A 24,654-nucleotide genomic window follows, 5' to 3' on the forward strand; every position below is an offset into this window, starting at 1 on the left:
TGTCTTCTTTGCTTTGATGAACTTCTCATTAATTCCTCAGACAGTACCTACTCCAATGACACCTTCCTCAGAATAAGCTAAGTATATTTGATCGCTAATGTCCTGAGAGGTAACCCAGTATAGTGCAAAGTGTACTGATTTTTGCATGAGAAGACCAGGGTTTAAATCCCTTCTAATTTTAACCACCTATTAGCATAAAACTTTGGGAGAAATTATTTAACTTTCCTGAGCTTCAGTTTTCTTATCTGCAAAATTGGGAATACAGTAGTCCCCCCTTAGCCACGGATTCTCCTTCCGTGGTTTCAGTTACTCATGGTCAACCATGACCCAAAAATATTAAATGGAAAATTCCAGAAATAAAAATCCATAAGTTTTAAATTGTGCGCCGTTCTGAGTAGAGTTATAAAATCTTGCATCATCCAGCTCTGTCCAACCCAAGATGTGAATCGTCCCTTTGTCCAGTGGATCCTCGCTATGTACCACCACCTGCCATTAGTCACTTAGTCTCCGTCTCCGTTATCAGATCAACTGCCACATCACAGTGATTTTGTTCAAGTAACCTGTATTTTACTTAATAATGGCCCCAAAGTGCAAGAGTAGTGATGCTGGCAATTTGGATATGCGTACAGTGATTCTTTTAGGTGAAAATTCTCGACTTAAAAAGGAAAGAAAAAAAGCGTATGCTGAGGTTGCTAATACCTATGGTAAGAATGAATCTTCTACCTGTGAAATTCTGAAGAAGGGAAAAGAAATTTGAGGTAGTTTTGTTGGCTCACCTCAAAGATGTATGTACAGGAAAAAACATAGTATTTACAGGGTTTGGTGCTATCCTTGGCTTCAGGCATCCACTGGGGGTCTTGGAACTATCCCCCAAGAATAAGTGAGAACTACCATAATAAAACCTACCAGATTGCATCACTGTGAGGCTTGATGAGACCAGAAATGTGAATGCACATTACACAAATTGGAGCTCAATAATATTAATTCCTTTCTCTTTCCTACACTGTGCTCCACTTGAACTTGGGTAAACACTTCCATTTTTGCAATTCACATTTTTTCCCACAAGAATGTGGGTTTCTAAAAGAACCCCATTTTGTTCATATCCATCTCTCCAGAGCCCAGAAGAGTGCCATACATATACTAAATGCCTTAAATATTTTCAGAGTTCCTTCATTCACCTATTTAATCTATAAATATTTATTGTGTGCTTGTTATGTGCCCAGCCCTTTTGCAGTTGCTGAGAACATAACAATGAACAAAACTAACAAAAATCCCTGCCCCCTTGGTGGTGGATGGACAATACATGAATAAATAATGTATGGTGATAAGTGCTATGGAGAAAAATAGAGCAGTTAATGGGGATAGGATGTGTGTGTGGGGGGGTGGCCAGGGGTGATGTGTAATATTAATTTGAGTGTTAAGGAAAAATCTTACTCATGTGGTGACATTTGAGCAGAGACTTCAGGAAAAAGAGGGGAAAGCCATGCAGAGATGTGGGTTAAATTTGAAGAGCAACAGAAATATTTGTAGGAAAAAGTAGACAGAACATTCCAGAATATGGGAACATTTGACCAAACACCTAATAGAATTGAGCAGAGGCTTGCTTGGGCAATATTAAATGAACCAGTCCAACTGGAGTATCAGGACCTAGAATGTTAGGGAAAGAATTTCTATTTTGTGTTATGGACAATGGTGGACCACTGAAGGCTTTTGAGCAAGAGGCTGTAACAGGATCAAAATAGCACTACAAGAAGCTTAATCCGGTACAGCGATCATGCAAGAAGTAATAAAGGGAAAGGATAGCAATTCCCTCTTAGACACTTTGAGTTTGACATCATGGTGGGTTTTCAAAAAGCATGTGCACAACAAACAATTGGAAATATAGGCCAGGAGTTAAGAGAGAGGTGAGGGCTTGAGATTTGAGAAGTGTAGCGCATCTAAATCTCGACAGCTGATTGTAATCATCTTCCAAGAGTCACAGACTGTCTGTGAGCAACAAACAGATCTTGTTAGAATTTCACTTCTGGCCTGAAAACTAGTAGAAATTCCTCTTTGGAATTTTCCAAGCTTGGGCCAAGACCAGACAATCAAAGTTGGCGGTAATGAGAATGATATGCAAGATCTGACAGGGAGACACGCAAACAATTTAAGTAGGAAAAAAACCCCTGAAAGGTGGGGCACAATGTGCCTTGGGAAGCTCAGACGCTCAAGAAATCTGCAAGAACATATATCATGCAGATGCTTCAGCCTTAAGGGAGGACTTTTGTTTAAAAGTGTGCTGTGTGAAATGATTTAGACACTTTTCAAAAAGCAACATGCCAACAATTCAGCCTGTCAGAAAAAACATACAGCCCTCATATTTGACTTTTCAATCTAACACTGATTGGAAATAACAAAAGTGATCTCTTTGTCATTTGGAATGATTTCTCATTCACCCACCAAGTGGCAGGAAGGGGGTCTGTGTAAACCAAGGAGTGGGGTTTGTAAACTGCAGGGATAAAATTTGCAGGCAGCAGTTGCAGGTTTATATAAGATACTTGAGTCCTGCTGATGTACTTGTGGCTGTGACAGTGGAACTCTGTCACTGAGAAAACAGAAAAGAAAACATTACTGAAATTAACTTGGTTCTCACGGACAAAAGCAAAGGGCTGCCAGTTTGCCTGAAATCCTGGTCAGGTCTATCGTGTGCCTGTAATTAGCCATGGGCTCCCAGGATGGAAAGAGACTAAAGGGATGCAAAATAGAGGGCCTTCTTTCCTTGAAATGTGTTATCCTGGGAATCGTTAAGTGTGTTGCTTACATAACCCTCAAAAGAATTTTTAAAACTATGTAACTCCTCACATATTTTAAGTTGTCCTCTAACGTTTTTCATCACGGTAAGATGATGGTAGATTGTAATTGGGATAAATATTTCATGACACTATTTGGTAAAATAGATTTTAACTTCCCAATGAATAAAACATCCCAAATCTTAAAGAAATGATGTAAAATTTTTATAACCCAGTTTTACCCAATGTATCTCGAAAAATTCACTGGTCCTGCAAGACATTCCGGTTAGCTTTAAGAGAATCTGTATCACTAACTTACTGTTCAGCTATTCCAAATCTGGAGCTTCCCCACAAATGCCAGTTATTTCACTCCTAATGCCAGACTTCACCTCAACAGAAATATGTGTAAGGAAGGCAATGAAGGGAGGCACCACGCATGTAAGGAAACTTGATTAATAATAAATAAAGATGTCTTCACCAAACCAGTATTTCTTCCTTATTTTTCACTTCTATATGTATCAACAAAAAATAAGAATGCTTTCCCACATGGCCAAAATAGCACTGTTACACCTAACAGAAGTGTCCAGCCCAAATTAAAATTTCTCACATGTCCCCCAAACGCCTTTTATGGCTGGTTTATCCCATCCGGGATCCAATCCTGGGGCCATATGTTGCATCTGATTGTTATATCCCTTAAGTCTTTTTAAATCTAGAACATGCATTCTTCACGGGGTGGTACTGTCCCCAAGGGAGTGAAAATTGGTTCTTGGGGAATGAAAAAGATTTTTCTCTTTTTATGTACAAAGCACAGACATACTATAGTACCTAAACATATACGCACTATACCTGTGATATTAAATTTTAGTGGTGGGGGGACAATTAGGAAAAAAATATCTAAGAAGGCTTGGGGGGTATGGGCAATAATGAAAAAGAAGGTTGGGAAACACTGATCTAGAACAGCCCCTCTTTTATGACACTGATGGAGTGATGAGGCTCCCAAACCAATATTTCAGTGTATTCCCTTGCTTGGTTCACAGGGGAGGTTTTCATAGCCCAGGGCAATGCCCCAATGTAAGATTTGGAATGAGTGAGGTAGCAGACATGGAAATGTGCTGCTCAGATACCCTCTTCAAGAAAGGACTTCCTTCAAAGAAAGGAATGTGGCCAGCTGAGATTCCTCCAGGTCTCCGTCAGCTTTCCAGCAGAGATCACCTTCTCAGGATGGCCCAAGCAAATGAGTGAGCAAGGCTGGCATACAGGGCTTGGCCAATTCCACCCAACACGAGAACTTGTAAGGGACAATCTTGGCTCTGGATCTCCCCTCTAGATCTGGCAGAGATGTTGTGGGATCTGCATTACAGTCTGGTCACTCCAGCTGCCCAACTCTCTTTTCTCCCTTTTTCTTTCATGGATGTTATTCCCCTGTAAAATATTTGCATTCCTTTCTCTCAGCATCTTCTTCTTGGAGAACCAAACTGGCTTGTTCTTGGCAGATCAAAATTAGGAAAGAGTAAACAGGAGGTTGAAGATCTGGGAAATGATTCCCTTATAACTCTATGGCCTCCAAGTGTTCACCTACCCCAGATGTTAGGAACTGGTCACGGTTCAATTAGTGAAACACAACACCAGGAAATCTATATATTTAATGTGGAATTTATTATAGAGATTTGACCATACTCAACTGGGGGAGCTGGTTACACAGCCTACATGAGGCTCTTGCTTCCATGTCTGGCGGTGAAGCCTGAAAACCTCAGAGAAAGCTTTTGGGAAAGAAAGATGGTCATGAAGTCATGACCATGGTCATGGTCATGAAGCAAGGGTGTCCAAGCCACTATTTTAATGATGCAGTAAGCTGTAGGAGAAGCTGGTGTCCTTCATCAGGGAGCTAAACGTATGTCTGATCCAGGAGTCAGAGAGGATGGAGAAGCTGCAGGCCCAGCTGCTTTTCACCCCAAGACTAGCCAGCAGGTACAGGACAACATGAGTGAGCCACAGCAGCACGCAAGCTCTGAGCCACCAACCTTCCGAGTGTAAAAGAATAAGGCTGCTGCTTCACCGGTTCACTTTTGCCTTCCAAGCTCACTCAAAATGTCTCTTTAAGTCAACTAATCCAGGGCTATACAGACAAGAGGATTTTGGGTGCCCTGGTTTCAGTTTGGCTGAGTCAATACACAAATCCACCCAGTAGGGGTGTCCATACCCAGTTTAAGGACCCCTGACTTAACCAAAGACAAAGGGCAAGAGAGTCTTTCTGAAAGTTGTGCTTGGGAGTTAGGATTAAATTTCTAGCCTTGTTGCATATCCTACAGGTGAACATGTTAAACCTAAAACACTATCGGCAAGGGAGGATATCACCCCTTTAGTCCAGGGCTTAGGTAGTGGCGTATGTGTGGGAGGTAGGGGAAGCTTTCCATCTTACAGGCCTGGGTTTGAGGGCCTGTTGGCGGTTAACCTCCCTGAATTTCAGTTTCTTCATTTATAAAAGGGGCTGATAGTCCCTACTTTGCAGGATTCTAAAGGATAATATTACAGTAGCATACGTGAAGCCCAAATGCACAGGGCCAGCCTACAGTAACTGCTTAATAAATGGCAGCTATTATTTCAAGGATGTCTTATAGCTTCCAGATTAATAAAAGCATGTTGAGATCTTAGATCTGCTAAATCTTTGGAGGATCACACAAGCCAAAGTCTGCTTAAGCCAGGATTAGAACTTACAGAGCCGTCAGTTTTTGCCCCCTAAAACCAGAGTTCTCCATGTCCTTGAGTTGCAAGCATAGTTGGGGAAAAAACTGATCATCCCAACTGGTTACTTTTCCATTGATGAATGCCTTCAATGGCTGCAGGCAAAGGCAGCAGTCAATAGGAAACCGCGCTCCATGTTGCTATTGCAATTCAGTATTCCCTAAAGGCAGATGCCTCCTTCATGCCTCAGAGAGTTTCAATTGACCTGGAAGTCACGGAGGCAAATAAAGCTGTGAAGGATGGAAAAAGGACACTCCTGTCCTATCACAATTTCATTCTCTCCACCCCCTGCTCTCTTATAGCAATAAATTATTTAAGGGCCACAAACACACTTCCTGGTTGGAATGCACTTGGTCCTGAACTAGTCAAGACTCTGTGTTTGCAAGAAACAGAAACCCAAGTCAAACCAGCTGTAAACAAACAAACAAGTAAGTAAGCAAGGATGAAAGAAAGAAGGAAGGATGAAAGGACAGAGTCAGGTTATTGTTTATTTGGTTCATGCAATGGGAAGTTCAGGAGGAGTGGACCTCAGGTTATTGCAGGGACTTAGCAATGCAATCAGATCTCTCTCTCCTTCTCTCTCTTCATCTCTCTGCTCAGTTTACATTCTCACCTACCGCAGTTGGGCTGGCTCTACCTTGCTGTGGAGAGGAAGTAGAGCATGGTTCACACAATTACTGGTTATATCATCTCAGTCTGGTGTCATCATCTTCTTTCTCCCAAAGCCTGCATATAAAGTCCCAGGGAAAGATTCTAATTGGCTCAGCTTGATGCACAAAAACGTTTCTAGCCAATCACTGTGGCCAAGTAGATGGAGACTGTGGTTGGCCAAGTCTGGATCTCATATTTACCCCTGAAAACTAAAGACTGGTTTGGCAGCCCATTAAAACTACAAGGAGAGGGGGTGGATCATTTCACCCAAATGAAATAAGTTGTTGTACCCGAAGAAGATGGGGGAGGAGATGATGAACAGACACAATTGACAGGTGTCCATTACAGATCCTTTATGTCTCAAGGTGGTTTCTATGAGTTTCCAAAAAATGTCTCTGAAAACAGAGAAGACTTTACCAATTACAAAAGAAATACTCTTTGTTGACAGAAAGAGGAGAAAATGTACAAAAAAGAAGAGCTGGGTAATGAGGCTGTCATTAAAAACTGTTTTGGAAAGTACATAACTCTTTGTGACTTGAGGTGTTTAATCTCTGCGAGTTTGACTCTCATATCGTTTTTTTCTTTAAGATTTAATTTTTTTCCTTTTTCTCCCCAAAACCCCCCTGGTATACAGTTATATAGTCTTCGTTGTGGGTCCTTCTAGTTGTGGCATGTGGGACGCTGCCTCAGTGTGGTTTGAAGAGCAGTGCCATGTCCGCGCCCAGGATTGGAACCAACGAAACACTAGGCTGCCTGCAGTGGAGCGCGCGAACTTAACCACTCAGCCACGAGGCCCGCCCCTCTCATATCTATTTCAACCAGTCTCTAATCTCAGTCTCCAACCTTCAGGGGGTAGGAGTAGCACCCACTTCACGGGGCTTCTGTGAGAATTATATGAGCTAATGCAAGTAAAACACGTAGTACAAAGCCTGATGCACAGAGAGAGATTTTTACAAGTCAAAATATAATTTGGGTATGTTCATGTAGCCCCAATATCCCCACTGTACACTGAGGACTCTTTGCTGCAAATACCTGCAACTCTCTGCTTAGGGTCCTTTTTCCGGCCGAGGGAGACCCCTCCAGAGAGCTAATTCCCCCAAATGAACTCTCAACTGACAGGAGTTCATAAATACTCACCCCTCGGTGGGACAACTCAGAGTTCCCCAGCATGACTGCACTCCAACTGACTCATTCAAGAACTTGCCTTCTTTTGGGCTTCCTTTCCTTCCCTGTCACTACTCCCACTCCCCTACCAGCATTCCTGCAATCACCTCCAAAATAAACTACTTGCACTTGAATCCTTGTCTCAGGATCTGCTTCTGGGGAACCCAAACTAGGATAATAAATCCGCAAAGAAAATTTGTGAAAGAAAATGCTCCAGAATATTCACCATCATTGTTTTACGACTGGGAGGATTGTAAATGATTTTCCTTTTTACTGTCTATATTTAAAACATTTTCCACAAATATGAGTATAGATAGCAACTAATTGATTCTTGAAGTAGTCTAAAACCTTAAGTCTGGTTTTTAGTCTCTGCAGGACCTTCCCACCTTTCTATTCTACTTACTTCTAACTCTACATACCTAATAAATAAGTCTTCTTACTTTTGCACCTTGTAAGTCCATTCCCAGCTCCATGCTTTCACTCATACTTTGCCCAGCTCTTTCTATTAATTCTACCTCTTCCACAAGGCCTCTGCTGATTCACTCCAGCCCATGATGCCATTTTATGTCCATTTCTTCTATGTATCCTTTAATTGACATTGTCAATTCTTTCTACACTCTACCTCATTTTAAAGAGATACATGTAAAACACTACTTTGGTATGTGTCTCTCAACTTTCTAGAACATTTGGATCAGCAATAGAGCTGCTTTCAACACAAAAATAGTGTGAGACCAATTCAAGATAAAATACTCCCCCTCAAAATTATTTACGATAATATCTAAGCTGCATCTGCTATTTCAGTCTCTAACAAAGGGTCTTTATTACAGGACAGCAGCCACGAGGGAAAAAATGGAAAGAAACAGAAGCTGGCTCTGATGCACTCATTCCACCATCTATAAATGATCTTTTCATGAGGACGCAGCCGATAAGGAGAGAAGGAAAGACAAAAAGCATTCTTGACTTAGGAATGGAATAGCGTCTCCCCCTCTGTGTCTGATTCAGTTACTCAGAATGGCTTTCTTATGGCTGTGCCTCTTGTGAATTATGAGTCTCTCTCTCTCTCTGCCTCCCCAGGCTTCATATTGAAGACAAGACGCAGCTGCCAGGGCCTCCAGAGATTTCCCAGCAGTCTACTACTGTGAAATAAAACACCACGTTGTGCTGGAAAGCTAGCCAGTCTTTTCTTCACACGGCTGTGCTATCTCGTGACCAGGATAAGGGATCCCAGGCCTGGACACTTACTGCTTCTCTTGAGATCCATGGCATGGTCTTCTAGACAGTTCTCAATCTTTTTGTGTTCCAGCTTCCCAGAGTGCAATTGGTAATTGTCTCCTTAAAGAGATTTGATATGTTTGTATAATACATGTATGCTCCACCTTCTTGAAATATGGTCCTGAAGGAGGGCATTTGGTTACCATTAGAGCAACTATTTTACTTCCTGATAGAGAGCTTCTGTGGCCCTGTTGCCACAGATGATTTGAGACTTTGACAGGCTTGTGATCTTCTCTATTTGCATCTTTTGTGTCATTACTACCAGCAGGATTGCATTATATAAATGGGCTGAGGTTTATACATAATGATTGGTTGAACCGCTTCTGATGTTGCAATCTCAGCTTTATCTGCCCCAAAGGAAAGTGGAGACAGCTAAAATAGGCCTATAACCCTGCACAGAGATTTGGAGTATACTAGTGAAATGTTGGGAAGGTATCAAATTGGAGGCTATCTCCAGTTAAATAGTTTAAACCCTGTTAGAGACTGAGGCTAAAAGTAAACATGACGCCCCATCCTCATATCCTGAATTCAGTCTTTAAATAGTAGGATAGGCTTCAAATCCCAACAAAGGCTTGGGTGAGCCTATAGCAAAGGAGAAGGAAGGATGTGAGAAATTGCTGTGTTCTTGCTGATTATGGTGGCTCTCCAAGTGTTGGCAGACAGGCCTCTTGCACATTCTTTTCTCCGTCACCCTCTTCACCCAGGTTCTTAGCTAGCAAATAGGATAAATGAAGTTCCCCCTTCCTCTTGGATATACCTTGTATTCAGAAGTCTTTACCAGACTAAAGTCATCATATGCTAAGAACTGAATTTCTTCTTTTTTTTTTTCTTGTGAGGAAGATTAGCCCTGAGCTAACATCTGCCACCAAACCTCCTCTTTTTGCTGAGGAAGACTGGCCCTGAGCTAACATCTGTGCCCATCTTCCTCTACTTTATATGTGGGACGCCTGCCACAGCATGGCTTGCCAAGCGGTGCCATGTATGCACCTGGGATCCGAACTGGCGAACCCCAGGCCGCTGAAGCGGAACGTGCACACTTAACCACTGCGCCACCAGGCTAGCCCCAGAAGTGAATTTCTTTCTGACCTCTGTGGAGTGTACATGAGAAAATAGGAAGAGATCCAATAGGTGATGTGAATATTAATTTGTATATGCAATCAGGAAACAAATCCATTCGGGAGTACACAAGCAAAATCTGAAAGTAGTTCAATTTACCAACTAAGGAGCAAAGATGGAGTCAATTATTTTTCCATCTCTTTTGTGATAGGTGCTCAATAAATACAGTTGGGTTAATTTATTAAACCAAAAACATTCATACCCATTTTGAAGAATAATCTGAAAGGAAACTATCAAACGCAATGAATATATAAACTATACCTGGAACCACTTCTCCACTTTTTAATTGTGAGGTTAAAACGCTTTCCAAGTATAACTCATTAATTTTTACAAGTTGTAACAGTCCCCAAAGGAAGGAAAGTAACAATCACCGTTATTCCATTTTACAGATGTGGGAACTGAAGAACAAAGCACGGCCCAGCACGAATCAATGAGTCACAGTCAGAATAGAATGACGTGAACCTGGGACAGAGGGAGCAGAAATGTAGCTCAGAATCTCTTTGCAGGCTCTTTTTCGATCTCCTTGCCCCACTTTGACTATCTAACCACCTGGGAAGCCTTGACATTGCACTCTAGTACAATAGAACAGACTTCTCCCTGCCCATCAGAAGGGCAGGGTGAGGAGGCAATCCCCGGATTCATTTTGCTGGGACTCTGTTTAGTTCCCCACTGCATGCTCACCTCCACCCTGCACACCCCAGTGCTCACCAAACTCGGCACTTGGCTTGGCCCTAGTGAACTCTGGTCAAATAAAAGAACGAATGAACGAATGAATGCTTCATGACGCCCATTTTGGCATTTGAGCTATTAAATCCATATTTCTTAAAAAGGTACAGCAAGCCCTTTCAGAAGAGAAAAAAGCCCCCTAGCATCACTTATCTGCAATTGTTCCTGCAAAAACAGCAGTAAGAATCTCTCCAGATTGACAAGGGACCATACACATTTGGTTCCAGTGGTGCCCCTTTCTAATAGAACAAATACCTAAGTAAATAAATAAACACAAATACCATATCTGAGGAAAGGGAATTATAAAACACTAGGCTACATGCTTTTAAATGCATTATCTCATTTGGTCCTCACAAAAACCTTCTGAGGGGACTGTTCTTTTTTCTTCCTTTGTATAGGAATTGAAGACTTAGAGAAGTCCTTTAAGGAAACTGAGACTTAGAGAAGTTAACTAACTTACCCAGAATCACACAGCTTGCAAATGAGGATTTACAGTCAAGTCTTTCTGGTTCTTGCTCCCACTCTGGCTTCTTGACTCCTCTCCTCCTTCTCTTCCTTTGCTTGTCTCTCAATTTCTGTATCCCTCTGTTTCTCTCCTACCACTTATGTTTATCTTTGCATAGCTTTTTCACATTCTCCCAGGGGTCCATGATTTAGAAAAGTTCCATTACCGGAGAGCGTTGCGAGTCAGATTCAAAGGTCGAGCAGAGTGTCTGATACTCCAACCACCAGGCCACTGCCTAAGGTCACTGCCCAGCTGCTGAGCACATCCCAGACTCACAGACTCTGCTGGGCCATCCATGCATTTTGTCACTTGGATTTGAAAATGGCAATTACTAATTTTAGAAACAGTGTTTAGAAATTGCTGCCACTTAGATTTTGTCAAGGAGGTTATACAAAGGTGCTATCAATATAAATAATTTGCATCAGAGATTTGCTCGGCTTCTTCCATAGAAACACTCTTCACTCTCCAGAAATCCCGAGGATCCAAAGATTGTCCAAATAACAGTTGCACCTCTGCATACTTCTAAGTGCCAACTTCTGAGTAATGACGCTACAAAACACGTGCTAAGTGGTTTGTATTTACATACATTGTCTCTTTTAACCAAGGTTTATGGGATTAAACAATAGCTCAGTTGTCACTAGTATGTGGCAGAGCCTGCTCTCCAATACAAGTGGACCTCACGTCAGGGCCTAAGCTCTCAACCCTTCTGTTCTCAGTGACAAGAGGTGGGCCATCCCTGTGGAAGCAAAGATGAAAACAGCCAGCAAGGAACTTGGAATCCAGTAGCAAAGATTTTTAAAAGGTTCACAGATATAATAATAAAGAGCAGAATGCAACCTACTATTACCCTCTTGATCCAACAGATAGGAGTGGTAATGATTTCTTAAAAAGAGCAAAGCTTTAATTTATGTGTGACGCTTTTCAAAAGAGCTCAGAGAAAAGAGGAAAGCACAGAGCAGACTCTGAGATGGGCAGCCTTCCAAATGTCACAATTACTTCTGTGGAAAAGCAGTGCTAAGACTGAGGGGGTAAAAGCCCAGAAAGTCAGTGACCGGGGTGGGATTAAAACTTGTTTTGTGCTTCTGGAGATAAAGGAGACAGAAGGGCCATGGAAAGATTTGAGCTAATGACCCACATGGCAGCCACCCCCTCATACTAGTGGGGCAGCTGAGAATCAAGAATTAACCACTAACACTGAAGGGCCCTTAAAGGCCAAGGCCTTTCCTTGGTTTATTTTGTTTTGGGATAAATCATTTACTTAACACACTGTAGTTCTTAGGACAGTACGTGCTGTATTAATTTATGACTGTTATCAGGTTGAAAGAGAAAATACAAAGTTTGTACACAAAAGAAAAAATCTCCCAAATTGTTTTCTTTAGATACATGCCTGCATGTGGAAAATCAGTGCAAGACTCATTTTTGAAGGGTTGTTTAAACACCAAGTGTTTTTAAATGACTCCAAACCTCAGTCAAATTGGCAATAGACTGGTCTTCCCTATCAAAATTCTACCTTTGATAAATGTCTATCCATTTTGACTTTAAAGTATATTCAAAGATTTCATAAGAATACAGAGCTAGCAAGTTCAGTAGCTTGGTGAGAGAGTCCTAAAAACTCGACCCTCTTCAGTATATGTTCATCAAAGACTCTGTTCAATATGAAGACATCTACTCTGCTAATTCATTTTCTGCCTGCAATCATATCTCTCCCTTGGGGTGCTTCATGGAGTGGTAAAAAAGCTATAATGCAACTATTTCTCAGAAAAGAAGTTTGTTTGTGCTACATTTACTCTTCAAGGGTTATCTGATTGCAATTATCATTTTCCAAAAAATCTTGCTAGAACTTGTAAAGTTCTAACAGAAATTGGTATGAGCAGTCAGGCAATGGCAAGTACAAGAAGGCAAAAACGAGTCCTGACTTCGTAAAGTATTTATATACATTCCAGCACATTCCAAACACATAAAGAATAAACTTAACAGAGAAAGGCATTCCATGCCCAAAAGTGAATCTTTGAAGCTGAGCTCTGACTAAGAGAAGCACTGTATGTTACCGCTGCACATAGAGAAACAGAGCAGATATTGTAGGCCCAAGTGAAGTGTCCGTGGAAGATTCGTGAGAGAGAAGGGCAAGCACACCCCAAGTAGATACTTCTCATAAGGACATGCTTTGCAATTTGAGCATTTTTGAGCTCACAATGGAATCCTAAAGCCATCCAGAAACAACAGATGTTTGAACCCAAATGATCCAACTTCTTGATGCCAAAATTAGGGCTCTGAAGAGGAATGTCAGGGTTGTAACATATGAAGAACGACTTCAGTAACTCTTCTGCAGGCGAACAGTTGAAAGAGATTTATTCTGTGGCTTGCTGACCTGTCCTTTTATCTGTGCTCATTTATATTCTAAGTGATAAAAATTTCTGTCAAATGGAAATATTAATAACTAAAATGCAAGTCTCTTTTCTAGGTCTGACTTCAATCTCCTCTCTCCCCTTTGAGAGCTCTAGCTCTAAACTGAATTATGTAACTGGGAGGAGGACCTTCTGAACATTATTTATGCCCAAACTTTTACATATGAAAACCAATAACAGGTTATGGTTGAACCTACACAGCACAGAATTATCTAGCTAATTCAACAGTTGGAAGCAGCAAGCCAGATATTTTAAGCGAGCAGACAAAAACAAGCCAACACCAACTCCCACCAACAACAAATAAGCAAATTCCACTTTGCAAGCTACTTTCATTCCAGATTAAATAGGCAAGAGACAAATGCCAAATCTGTGCTTTACTTGGTTTAAAGGATATATAGAGTTTATTGTTTAATTCTGAAACAAGGGTGCTGTTTTTTCATTAGCTTGTCAGACTAACTTTCCCCCTCTGTCCCCCTGTTCAATAAATGAATGCAACTGAGACATCAAATCACTTTATTCACTTTTCAAAGAAACTTCTTGCACCCCTAATTTACCAAATAAACTTCCTAGCAAGGTAGCAAGGTTTATTGATTTCCAGAAGGATGTTAGCATAACGATGTTTCTCATTTCAGCCACAAAAATCCTGGAAAATAACGCCTGCGAGGAGAAAGTGGCAGGATGGTCACAGTTCTAAAAGGGAGCCAGGAGCTCAAATTGTAACTGCATTTTAAAAATAGCAAAGCAGCTATGATTATAATTTAGCTCCACAGCATGTAAGCGTGGTACGAACAGGAAATGGGAGTACATCTTCTGAGCCTGATAAGATTCCCTAATGTAAGACATATGCTCTGGTTCTTAGTTGGGAGCTAGGCCTAGCCAGAGAGAAGAAAAGCATCTACATTTATCTTTAACCCAAAGATCAAACTTAGCAACCTTGGAAAATTTTTTGAATTGCTATTGAATTAAGTGATGAAGTTGAGAAATGTGTAGCGTAGATTCAAATGTGAAAAAATACCTTTACTAGAAAAATTAAAATGTGAAGTAACTTCCAGAGGAAAATTAATTAAGTGAGCTATGCATCTCAAGCCTGTGTTATCTCAGGGCAGCCTCTGCAGGGCAGAGCAGCTTCTTGGAGAAGTCAGTGCTAAACAGGGAGACATTCCTGACAAAAGAATCTCCACTGTCTATAAAAGGTCAAAGTTGAACTCATTAAGGATTGTATGTTTTAAGAACATTCTACAATGTCAATAAACATTCATAATTCTACTCACGATAAACAGAAATGTGACAAAATGCCCTTGAGATTACTCTTATCTTTTAGGAAGGAACTGATGCTTTATACATTTCTAGATTAGTGTTTTAGAAAAAGCGTAAGAGAGTAACATGGCTTAGCAATGGACACATGATGATGCATCAAAGTATAGATGGTTTAATCACCTCATCCAATTTTATAGTTCACATTAGGGACAGCCAATATCAGTGCCCATCAGCAAAATACAAGTTGGATTTGTTATCCTTTGATGTGGATCATAGTAAAGAAACCTGTAAGATGTAGAAAAGAAACCAAAACAGTACTTTAGTTTCTAGGCTCTATTCCTTTACCAACAGAAGGCTAGGGAAAGTTTTCTGGTTATTTAGAGTAAGAATAAATTCATTCATTCAACAAATGTTTATTAAGTGTCTCCTATGTGTGAGGCACTCCTGCAATTGCCAGGGATATAGCAGTGGGAAAGACAGACAAGGAGCTTACATTCTAGTAGAAGTCAGTCGACAAATACACAAACAAGAGACCTTCAAGGGTAATTAGCGCTATTAAGAGAATGAAAGGGCCATGTGCAGAGAAAAACAAAACAGTGGGGACCATTTTAAATCGGATGTTGAGGAAAGGCTTCCTTGAGCTGAGACCTGAATAACAGGAAGAAGCCAAATGGGTGAATACACAGGAGAATGTTCTAAGGGTAGAAGCAAGAGCTAGTGCCAAAGGTCCTGAGGTTGGAACAAGCTTGACTTCTTCAAGGAATAGAAAAAAATTCAATGAGGTCAGAACATGGTGATTGATGGGGAGAGGGGAAGAGAGGAGGTTGGGGAGGTAGTGGGGGCCAGATCATATAGGACCTGTTGTACCTTGTAAGAGGTTTGGACTTCTTTTAAAGAACAATGAGAGGTCTTTGGAGACTTTTATGTGACTTCGATCTGATTTTTATATTTTTTTAATCATAAAATATTTCAGGCATAAAATATTATCTATATGGATATCTATATGTTATCCATATAGATAAGAATAAAATGAATACCTTAAGAAATGAGATTCAGTTGAAATCCACATGGTACCTTTCTCAATCCTGTTCCCCTCCATCTTTAAAGGTAATCTCTATTCTGAATTTTATGTTTATAATTCCCATGCACAGACATTTTTGTGCTTTTACCACATACACACACTCATTTGTACCCATAAACAATATATATAACAATGCCTAGCAGAACCAGAAGGACCTACAACTAGAATACACAACTATGCACTGGGGGCTTTGGGGAGAAGAAGAAGAAGAAAAAGAAAAAAAGATTGGCAACAGATGTTAGCTCAAGCGCCAATCTTCAAAAAAAAAAATGCCTTGCATGGTTTTTTATTGAGGTATAATTGACTTTGTATGTTTTTAAACCATATGAATGGTACCATACTGTACATATTCTTCTGCAACTTGTTTTTTTCCTAATTTTAATTTTTAACTGCTTAGTATTCTCGTATATTAAAATACCACAGTTTATTCATTCTTTGGTTGATGGGCATTTATGTTGTTTTCAATGTTTTGTTCATATCTCCCTGGGCAGGCAATCAAATGTGGAGAGACAAGAGTGGAAAAACAAAAACCAGTTGGAAGACTCTTCAGGAGTGAGTAGAAAGCCCATGGTGGCTGGGACCAGGGTAGCAGCACCTGAGATGAAGAGAAATGGAGAAATTTGGTATATATATTGGAGATGCAGCTGCTTGGACTTGTGGATGGATTTGATAGGGAGGGGGAGGGGCTTCTGAGAGAAGGTGAGAAATCAAGGATGACTCCTAACTTCTGGCCTTGAACTTTAAAAGGTACTGTGTGATGTGCTATTTTAATTTCTCAAGGTTACTAAAAATCTTATCTATACTTTTGTCTCCTATAGTGCCTTGCAGTGTAAAATATTAGTTACTCCATAAAATTTTGTTGAATGAATAAACGATTGAATGAATACTAGACTTTACAAATGCTTCTCTACATTGCGATTATATTGAGATTTAGTTACATGACAATCTCGAGTATTTTCAGATGAAATGACGCCGGGTTTTGTTAAAATAATCGAGGGGGAATGTGTGTGTTTGCGGGTTATTAATAAGACAAAATTGACTCTATGGTGAACATTTTTTCAGCTGAGTGATAGGCGTATGGAGATCGCGCTTTTGTGAATGTTTGAAAATTACCATGATAAAAAATTTAAAAAGACTTAAGAAAAACATTTAGCTATCTTCCCATCAAGATGAGAACTGCCTCAATATGCCTGTTTAAATAAACATCCAAATAATAACCACTCCAAGTAAGTGGGTTGTCAGAGAATTCAGGAAGTCCAGCCAAAGTTCTTAACCTCTTGGGGTTCACAAACTCCTTAGAGAATCTGATGAAACATGCGGACTTTTTTCCCAGAAAAAAAAATACACATCTACACCATTTTGCATCAATATATCAGAGTGTTTTTTATCCTTTCTGAAGCTGGCGTCATAGACCAGGTTAAGAAATCCAGAGAGACTCAGTTAAAGACCTTGCTGAAGTTCTGACTGTGTGTTCTCAGATAATTTGTTAATATGGAATTTTGTCACGTTGGGTTTTTTTCTACTTTCCATATTTGGTTCTTACATTCCTATCTAGAGTTTGCAGCCGGATGGTTGGGGTTTGAGTCTTGTCTTTGTCACTTTTAAGCTACGTACATGATCTTGGAAAGTCACTTAAGCCTTCTAAGCTTCAGCTCCTTTATCTGTAAGTTTGAAATAGTAACACACCAAATACAATTGGTGATAAAAATGAGCTAACATAATTGAAAGTCCTTTGTAAGATTTGAAGAGTACTGTAAACTGGTGGTAAAATTTTGTACTTATTATATGCCAAGAACTTTTCTAAACACTTTAAGTACTATTAACCTCAGTTTTACACATGGAGAAACTGACAAACAGAGAAGTTAAGTAACTCGCCTAGTGTCACACAACTAGTAAGTGTTTGAGCTAGAATTTGAGCCTAGCCAATCTAACTGTAAAGTATCATAAAGTGCTATTAATCTTTTTCCTGTGAATTGCATTACTCTTTACTCTAATTATAACACCCCTCCACAGCTCCGTGGTATAATGTTGTGATCATCTGATGAGTACTGTCAACCTAGCACAGAGAGGAAAACTGTCACTCAAGTAGCAGCCAATTAAAAGAAAAAAATAATTATGCCACCCTTCATCTATATTTAACCTTATCTTATTATTTTTTAATTTTTTTAAATTAAGGTTTTGTTTTTAAATTAAAATTTTATGTTTTTTAAAAAAAATTCTATGTTTAATATTTATACAGGAAGATTTTATTTTATTTAAGCCCTTTTTTGGAGAAGTGGTTAACCCCAGGGCTGGGGCAGGGAAAACACAAGGTGAATCTGGAGCATCTTCTGATGCCAAACAAGTCAGGAAGCTTCAAAAAAACAATGGCAGTGTGTCAAAAAGGCATAGGGGCCAAGCAGAAAGAGCTGCCAGTGGCCAAAACTGCAACAGTCTGAGCAAGAAATAAACAACAATAGCATAGGATTAAAACCCATAGAATAAAATAGATGTCCACGAATCATACTGCTACTAACAAATAACTGAATTAAAAAATGAATGCGGGAGAAGAGACTGTCTATCTTGCATAAAAATTCCAGTTAATAAATATGGAAGAAATGAGGAAAATGGAAAACTGAAAACAGGACACCACAATAATATTTGTTGCAGGCAACATCCATCAATGGACGCTAAAATCAGTAGAACAGAAACAAGATATTTTCATAATCTCAAAGTATCTCCCCCCAAATATCTATTAATGACAAAGGTAAAAATAGTAACTTTATAGTGGGGAAACCTGGTAAACAACACCTCAACCGAGTGACAGGAGTTGGCATCACCAGTAACAAGATATCAACATCTTGAACTCCTGGATTATGACGTCCCGAGAAGGGCACATCACTTCTGTGTATTCTGGTCAAAAATCCACAAACTCAGTTTAATCATGAGAAAACGGCAGCTACAACAAAATTGAAGCACATTCTACAAAAACCTGACTAGTACTCTTCAAAAATGTCAAAGTCATGAAAGACAAGGAGAGACTGAGGAACGGTCCTCATTGTTGGAGTCTGAAGAGACCCGACAATTAAATGCAAAGTGAGATCCTGGATGGGATCTCAGAAAAGGAGGTTAGGGATAACAGGGTAACCCCAAAAAAAGTCTGTAGATTAGGTGATAAAAGTATGATACCAAAATTAATTTCTTAGTTTGATCGTTATACTATGGCCATGGAAAACATTAATATTAGAGGAAGCTGGATCAAGGGGACACGGGTACTACATGCTCTATTTTTGTAATTTTTCTATAAGTCTAAGATTATTTCAAAATAAAAAGTTAAAAACAAAATGTAAGTGGAATGCACAAACTTTAACCATTATGCCACGAGGCCAGCCCTGAGAACAATTTTCTGACTCAATCAATTTTATTTAAAGTTGTATCAGTATGCCACCTAAAATCATTATGCAAATGACCAAGGTAACATGCCATTTTGGGGGGAAGATGGCCCTATTCTAAAAGGACCAACTGAATCAGGGCTCATTAAGATTAGAGCTCAGTCTCTCTCAATCTTCCTCAGTCCTTAAAAATCATCTCTTCTCTTCTGTAATCTCCTACCTCCTCTCACCTACCTCTCTTTCCCATCTCCAATCCTCTATAGACTTATTTGTAGTTTCCATAGCACTCCTTTGTGCATACCTCTTTAATAGCACCTAAAACATAAATTTATAATTATTTTTTTCCAACTCTGTCTCCCTCACTTGAATTATATTATGTAGGACATCAGGGACTGTCATGGCATGTTTATATACCCCAGAGCTCTTACCAGTATCTAACAAGATGGCAGGCCCATAATAAACAGTTGAATTATTAAATTAAGGGAATTACAGAAGTTAGGGGAAAAGAAAGAACTGTGCAATTTTCTCCCATCCTTGAAGCAGTGATTTTGTTATCACCTGTGTTTGAAAAGCTTATTCTTGAGATCATTCATAAGATCTCCCCAAATACACATGAAGGTTTTCTGAAAAAGAAGATGAAAAAAGTAGATAGCAGTCCCTTCCTTCAAAATCTCTCAGAATTAATTTGCTTGCTAGAGCAATTATAATATATCACCCTTCTATTGCAAAATAAATGCTAAGACTTGGATAGATGCCTCCATTGTAGACATTACTGTCACATTTTTGTGGCTTCCTGGTAAAGTGAGGGTAGTGCTGAAGTCACTTTTCTATACCTGGGTGATGATCTCTGCTCTCCACAGAACAGATGATGGACTGATCCAGCTCCTAGCTGACAATAGCTGAAAAAGGTAAAGGAAACACACTGCAGAATAACATTCTTGCCAGTAGCCAGAAATGAAACCTTTCTTGACATCTCTTGAGATGGTTAATAGCAGTTTCTTAGGAGTATGTAATTATGTCTAGATAGAAACCAACCTATGAACAATGATTCCCTTTGAGAATAGGATTCAGTGTATGAGTACCAGACCTAACACGGAGGTGCATGGCAAGCATCCTTGAGATATTAAGCTGAAATAATCTCTACCTTATGAAATTATTAGACAGAAATCAGTAACTTTTGCATACTACATGAAAAAAATGCTTAGGAAAAATAATGGAAGGAAGGAATCTATTTATAATAAGCAATAATATACATAAAATACTTCATCCTCATTCATAATAAACATTATTAGAACTTTGAAAGCACACTGAGATACCAATTTTCTCCTATCAAACAGGCAAAAATCCAAAAGTTTTACAACACACTCGCTTACAAAACTCTCAGGAAATGGGCACTCTCATACATGCAGTATTTGGAAGTATATGGAAGGATATTTGGCAATGGTGTCAAAATTATAAATGTATCTACCCTTTAACCTTCCAATGTCACTTCCCAGACTTCATCCTTTATACCAGCAACATGTGAAGTGGCAGATGCACACTGTTACTCATTGCAGCATAGTTTGTAATAGCAAACGACTGGGGGGAAATATCAAGCATTCATCAAAAGATTTTTTTATACAAAATAAATTTGTGCAAAAATAAATTACATAAATCTCAATTGAGGGACATTTTACAAACTATCTGACCAGTACTCCTCAAAACTGTCAAGGTCAACAAAATCAAGAAAAGCCTAAGAAACAGTCCTAGCCAAGAAGAGCCTAAGGAGACATGATGACTGAGCGTAATATGATCTCCTGGATCAGAAAATGGGAAAACTAAGGAAATCTGAACAAAGTGTAGACCTTAGTTAATAATAATGTATCAATATTGAGTCAACAATTGTAACAAGCTTACTGTGCTAAGGTAAAATGTGAATAATAGGTGAAAATGGGTATGTGGGAATTCACTCTACTGTCTGCACAATTTTTTTTGTAAATATAAAACTGTTCTTAAGAAATGAAAGTTATTAATAAAAATTAGTTATAGGATAGCCATATAGTGGAATAATTCTATGGAATGTTCAAGAAAGAATAAGGAAGCTCTCTCTGGACTGATGAGGAAAGATCTGCAAGTTTGTTAGGTGAAAAAAGCTGTTGCATAAGAACTTGTATTTGCTTAAAGAAACCCTGCACACACGCACTCGTACCTAATACAGCGGTCATCTTTCAGGGGTAGAGCAGGAAAATCAGGGTGGATGGAGAACAGGGTGAGAAGAAAAAAAACTATGTATATACACACACACACATATTTAACTATGTGAATGGAATACATATTCAACTAATTCTAACTCCTGCCTATAGGACCCCCTATGAATAAGCAATGAAATGGACTCCCGGTTAAAATGTGATTATTATTAAGAAACAACTCTTTTCCCCAAATAATGAATCTTTCTACCCTCTGCATCTCGATGGATTCATCACAAAAATGAGTACAAATAAAAACCCAACTGATTTGAGCCTGCTAAACTTGTACGAACCAAGACTCCTAAATAACTTTGCCTAAAAGATCATACTACCCTATCATAATATCCTTAGTTTCTTTTTCTATAAAGTGATGGTAGGCCTAAATAAAATTTTCTGTTTTGAAAAACTCTTATTGTTGATTGAAAGAGAGATAATTTATGCATAGGGGAAAAAGAGGGGTGAGTGGAAAATGGCAGATCCATAAAAAACTATTTGAGATGAAGAGCAAGTTATGAAAGTTTGTTATTTTCAAAAAAGAACAAAGTTAAGTTCTGTTCTCCCTCTGGTAAGATGTTTCTTCACTATTTCAACAGTGAATATATAGCAGGGACAAAATAATTTGAAATTGGAAGTTATTCATTTTTTTAAAAAACTTAGTGATTTGAAGAGTAAGATTCATTTTGCCTTTATTTCAAAAAACTCTTAGGAACACAATTCAGGTGGAAAGGCATTTAATTATATGAACTTCACAATGACATTATCTTCAAATCAGGCCCACCTCCTGTCATTTGAGGGGACTCAAGTCAAAAGCATATATTGAAGTCAACCTCTCATATATCTAAATATTTTAAAGTTATAAATCAAACTAACAAATTGTTAAATAAATATTTAAATTCTTCCACTTTGACAGCTTCATAACAATCTAAAACATTAGGTTTGAATTTAGATTTCTTGGATTCTTCAGAATTCTATACCAGAAAATAGCAGAAAGGAGAAAAGCTGGCCCCTGGCCCCAGCCCATGACTTACTCATCCTTGTAAGGACAGAGGTAGGGAAGAAGCCATGGAAATTGCTTGGACCATGTGAGCTGGAAATTCCTCTGTCCAGGTCCCCCCAAATATGGTCTGGTAGAGGCACACAGGCTCTGAGTGGGCATGTCCCCTTGGCAACACAGACACTTCACCCCACGAGGAGGGGCAGGGCCAAAGGAAATCAAGAATAGGGCCCTGAAAAGTTTGGGGTCCAGGGTCAGAGACCTTTCTCATCCTGGTCTAAGGTTGCTACTGCTTCAGAGACTTCTCAGGGACCAGTCATCAGATGAAGGAACAGAGAGTAAAGCTTTCATTCTTCCTGGTCCTTTGGAATATCACTTTGAAATAAAGATTTTTATGATGATGACATTAACTGACAAATAGAAAAAAATCAAAAGATGTAATTGTTTGTCTTTGGGCATCATGCAACATGGGGATTTTCTGAAATTCAAGGGCGTATACAAAATAAAGTGGAGTTGGCTGATTTTTATTGTTATTTAGTGCAGTTTTTACATAGTGTGTGATTCAAAGATAATCTCTAGAGAGGAGGAATGGGGGTTGGGAGAATGAGGAGAATTTTACTCTTCAGTTGGTACCATTCTTAATTGTTGGATTTTTTATTTTTATCAGGTAGATATTTTGCATTTACATGAAAACAACAAAAAAATTAAATATCTTCTAATAGTCCTCTAAGCAAATATAGAAGTTTGAATGCTGAATTTAATTGTCAGGCATAGGTCTTTTGGTCCCCAGATGAATCATTGCCAATGCAACATATTCGGTAATGTGATAAATACAGAAACTCTATTTTTTCTTAATGGCAACATTCACATTTGAAGCAAGCTGTCAGTAGCAAACAGCTTTGCTTGAGTTGCCTGGTTTAGCAGATGTCTTTGTTAGGAATGTGACAATTATCACCATTATTTATTTCGCTGAATATCAAGTGGTACAGAGGGAAGCCAAGTCCTCATCAATAGTGCACATGGTTAATTACATCATGCTAGCTCCTCACATGCCTTATTCTTTGTTACTTGCTCTTGAAATTATAGAAAGGTATATCTGACCGACTTAAAACCAAACGCAGATCAAAGTTAACATCAGCTGTCACACAAAACTATGCAGACTACATGGAAAAAAGAAAACTATTTTTTCTGGCTGCTTTATTTGCTGTATAACATTAGGTAATATTTACTGAGCACTTGCTCTGTACCAGATAATGAGTATGCACTTTACATACATTATCTCTTCTAATTATAATCAGTAGCTCCCCCTGATATTTGCATATATTCTTTCACTTGCACTGTGCCTTCCTTTTAACATGTTATTATTTGTTATATTAGTCAATGACTTGTTTTGATATAATGAATATCATGAATTTTTGTCCATTGAATAATGCTTATTATAGAAGTTCTATTACGAATGGAAAATTTACATTAAAATAAAGATCAAATCATTCAGTAAAACAAGATAAAAATTTTCCTCCCTAAAACAAGCTAAATTTTGTTCTTAATTCTATAAATAAAATCAAGGCAACTCTTGCTATAGAATTCAACAATTTGATAAAAAAAAGCAACTACAATGGGAGTGCTTCATAATCATTGATTTGGATACAAAAATGAATTACTGTCCCTCTCTTCTAAGTGTGTGGTGTAATGGAGAAGAGGAACAAATAATTGGATGCCAGGACAGATTGTGGTAAATCTTTTCCAGATATCAATCAGGAACTTAAAAACATGGAGAGGCTCTTGTTCTGACTTTCATAATGGGGAGACAGTATTTTAGAGGAGAATGTTTTGAATTGGGCTTTCAAGACTAGGTAAACTTACAAAAGCTGATCTGGAAGGAAATGCACCCCATGGAGGCAATAGTTTAAGAAAAGACACGTGAGCATAGGACCTGTTTGGGAGGATTTACCATAGACCAGGCTGCAAGAGTTGAATGGGAGATAAGGTTAGAGTGACAGATTTAGACCAAATCATGGAGGGCTTTGACTATGGAAGGCAACGGGCAGAAAAGGAAAGTCTTTGTGCTTGAAGTGACATGCCCAGATCTGAACCTTTGGAAGATGTCTCCAGAAGTAGTGTTCAGAAAAGCCAACATTTAATGTGCATATTGGTGGGGAAAGACAAATGAGTCAAAGAAAGAGATAGAGTTTTTTAAAAGGCAAAAGCATGTAACGTGTGAATAACAAAGCTGACTTGCTATTATTCCACTAAATGGAGAAAAAACAAACTGAAAGCAGGGCGACTATTTAGAAGGCTATGCAATGCTGGGTCCAGGCAAGAGTTAATGAGTTTCTAAAGAAGGGTAGTGAACAGAAGGAGATTGATTTGAAAGATA

The 24,654-nt window shown here is 39.0% G+C and overlaps 1 protein-coding gene across 3 annotated transcripts in view; it reads right to left on the reverse strand.

Moving 5' to 3' along the window:
- Window positions 1-24,654, reverse strand: part of HERPUD2 (HERPUD family member 2) — a 134,740-nt gene that overhangs the window by 91,135 nt on the left and 18,951 nt on the right. The window contains exons 1-2 of one of the 3 annotated variants that reach the window (XM_070511781.1): window positions 10,900-11,018; window positions 10,085-10,175 (exon numbers count right to left, since the gene is read on the reverse strand). The exons of 1 other annotated variant lie outside the window; for it this stretch is intronic. The gene's annotated coding sequence lies outside the window, so the exon portion shown is untranslated. Of the gene's footprint in view, window positions 1-10,084; window positions 10,176-10,899; window positions 11,019-24,654 lie in introns of those variants that run through there. One more of the 3 variants, XM_070511774.1, reaches the window with a different exon arrangement.

The sequence above is a fragment of the Equus asinus genome, chromosome 1 (assembly GCF_041296235.1).
Source record: "Equus asinus isolate D_3611 breed Donkey chromosome 1, EquAss-T2T_v2, whole genome shotgun sequence".
NCBI lineage: Eukaryota > Metazoa > Chordata > Mammalia > Perissodactyla > Equidae > Equus > Equus asinus.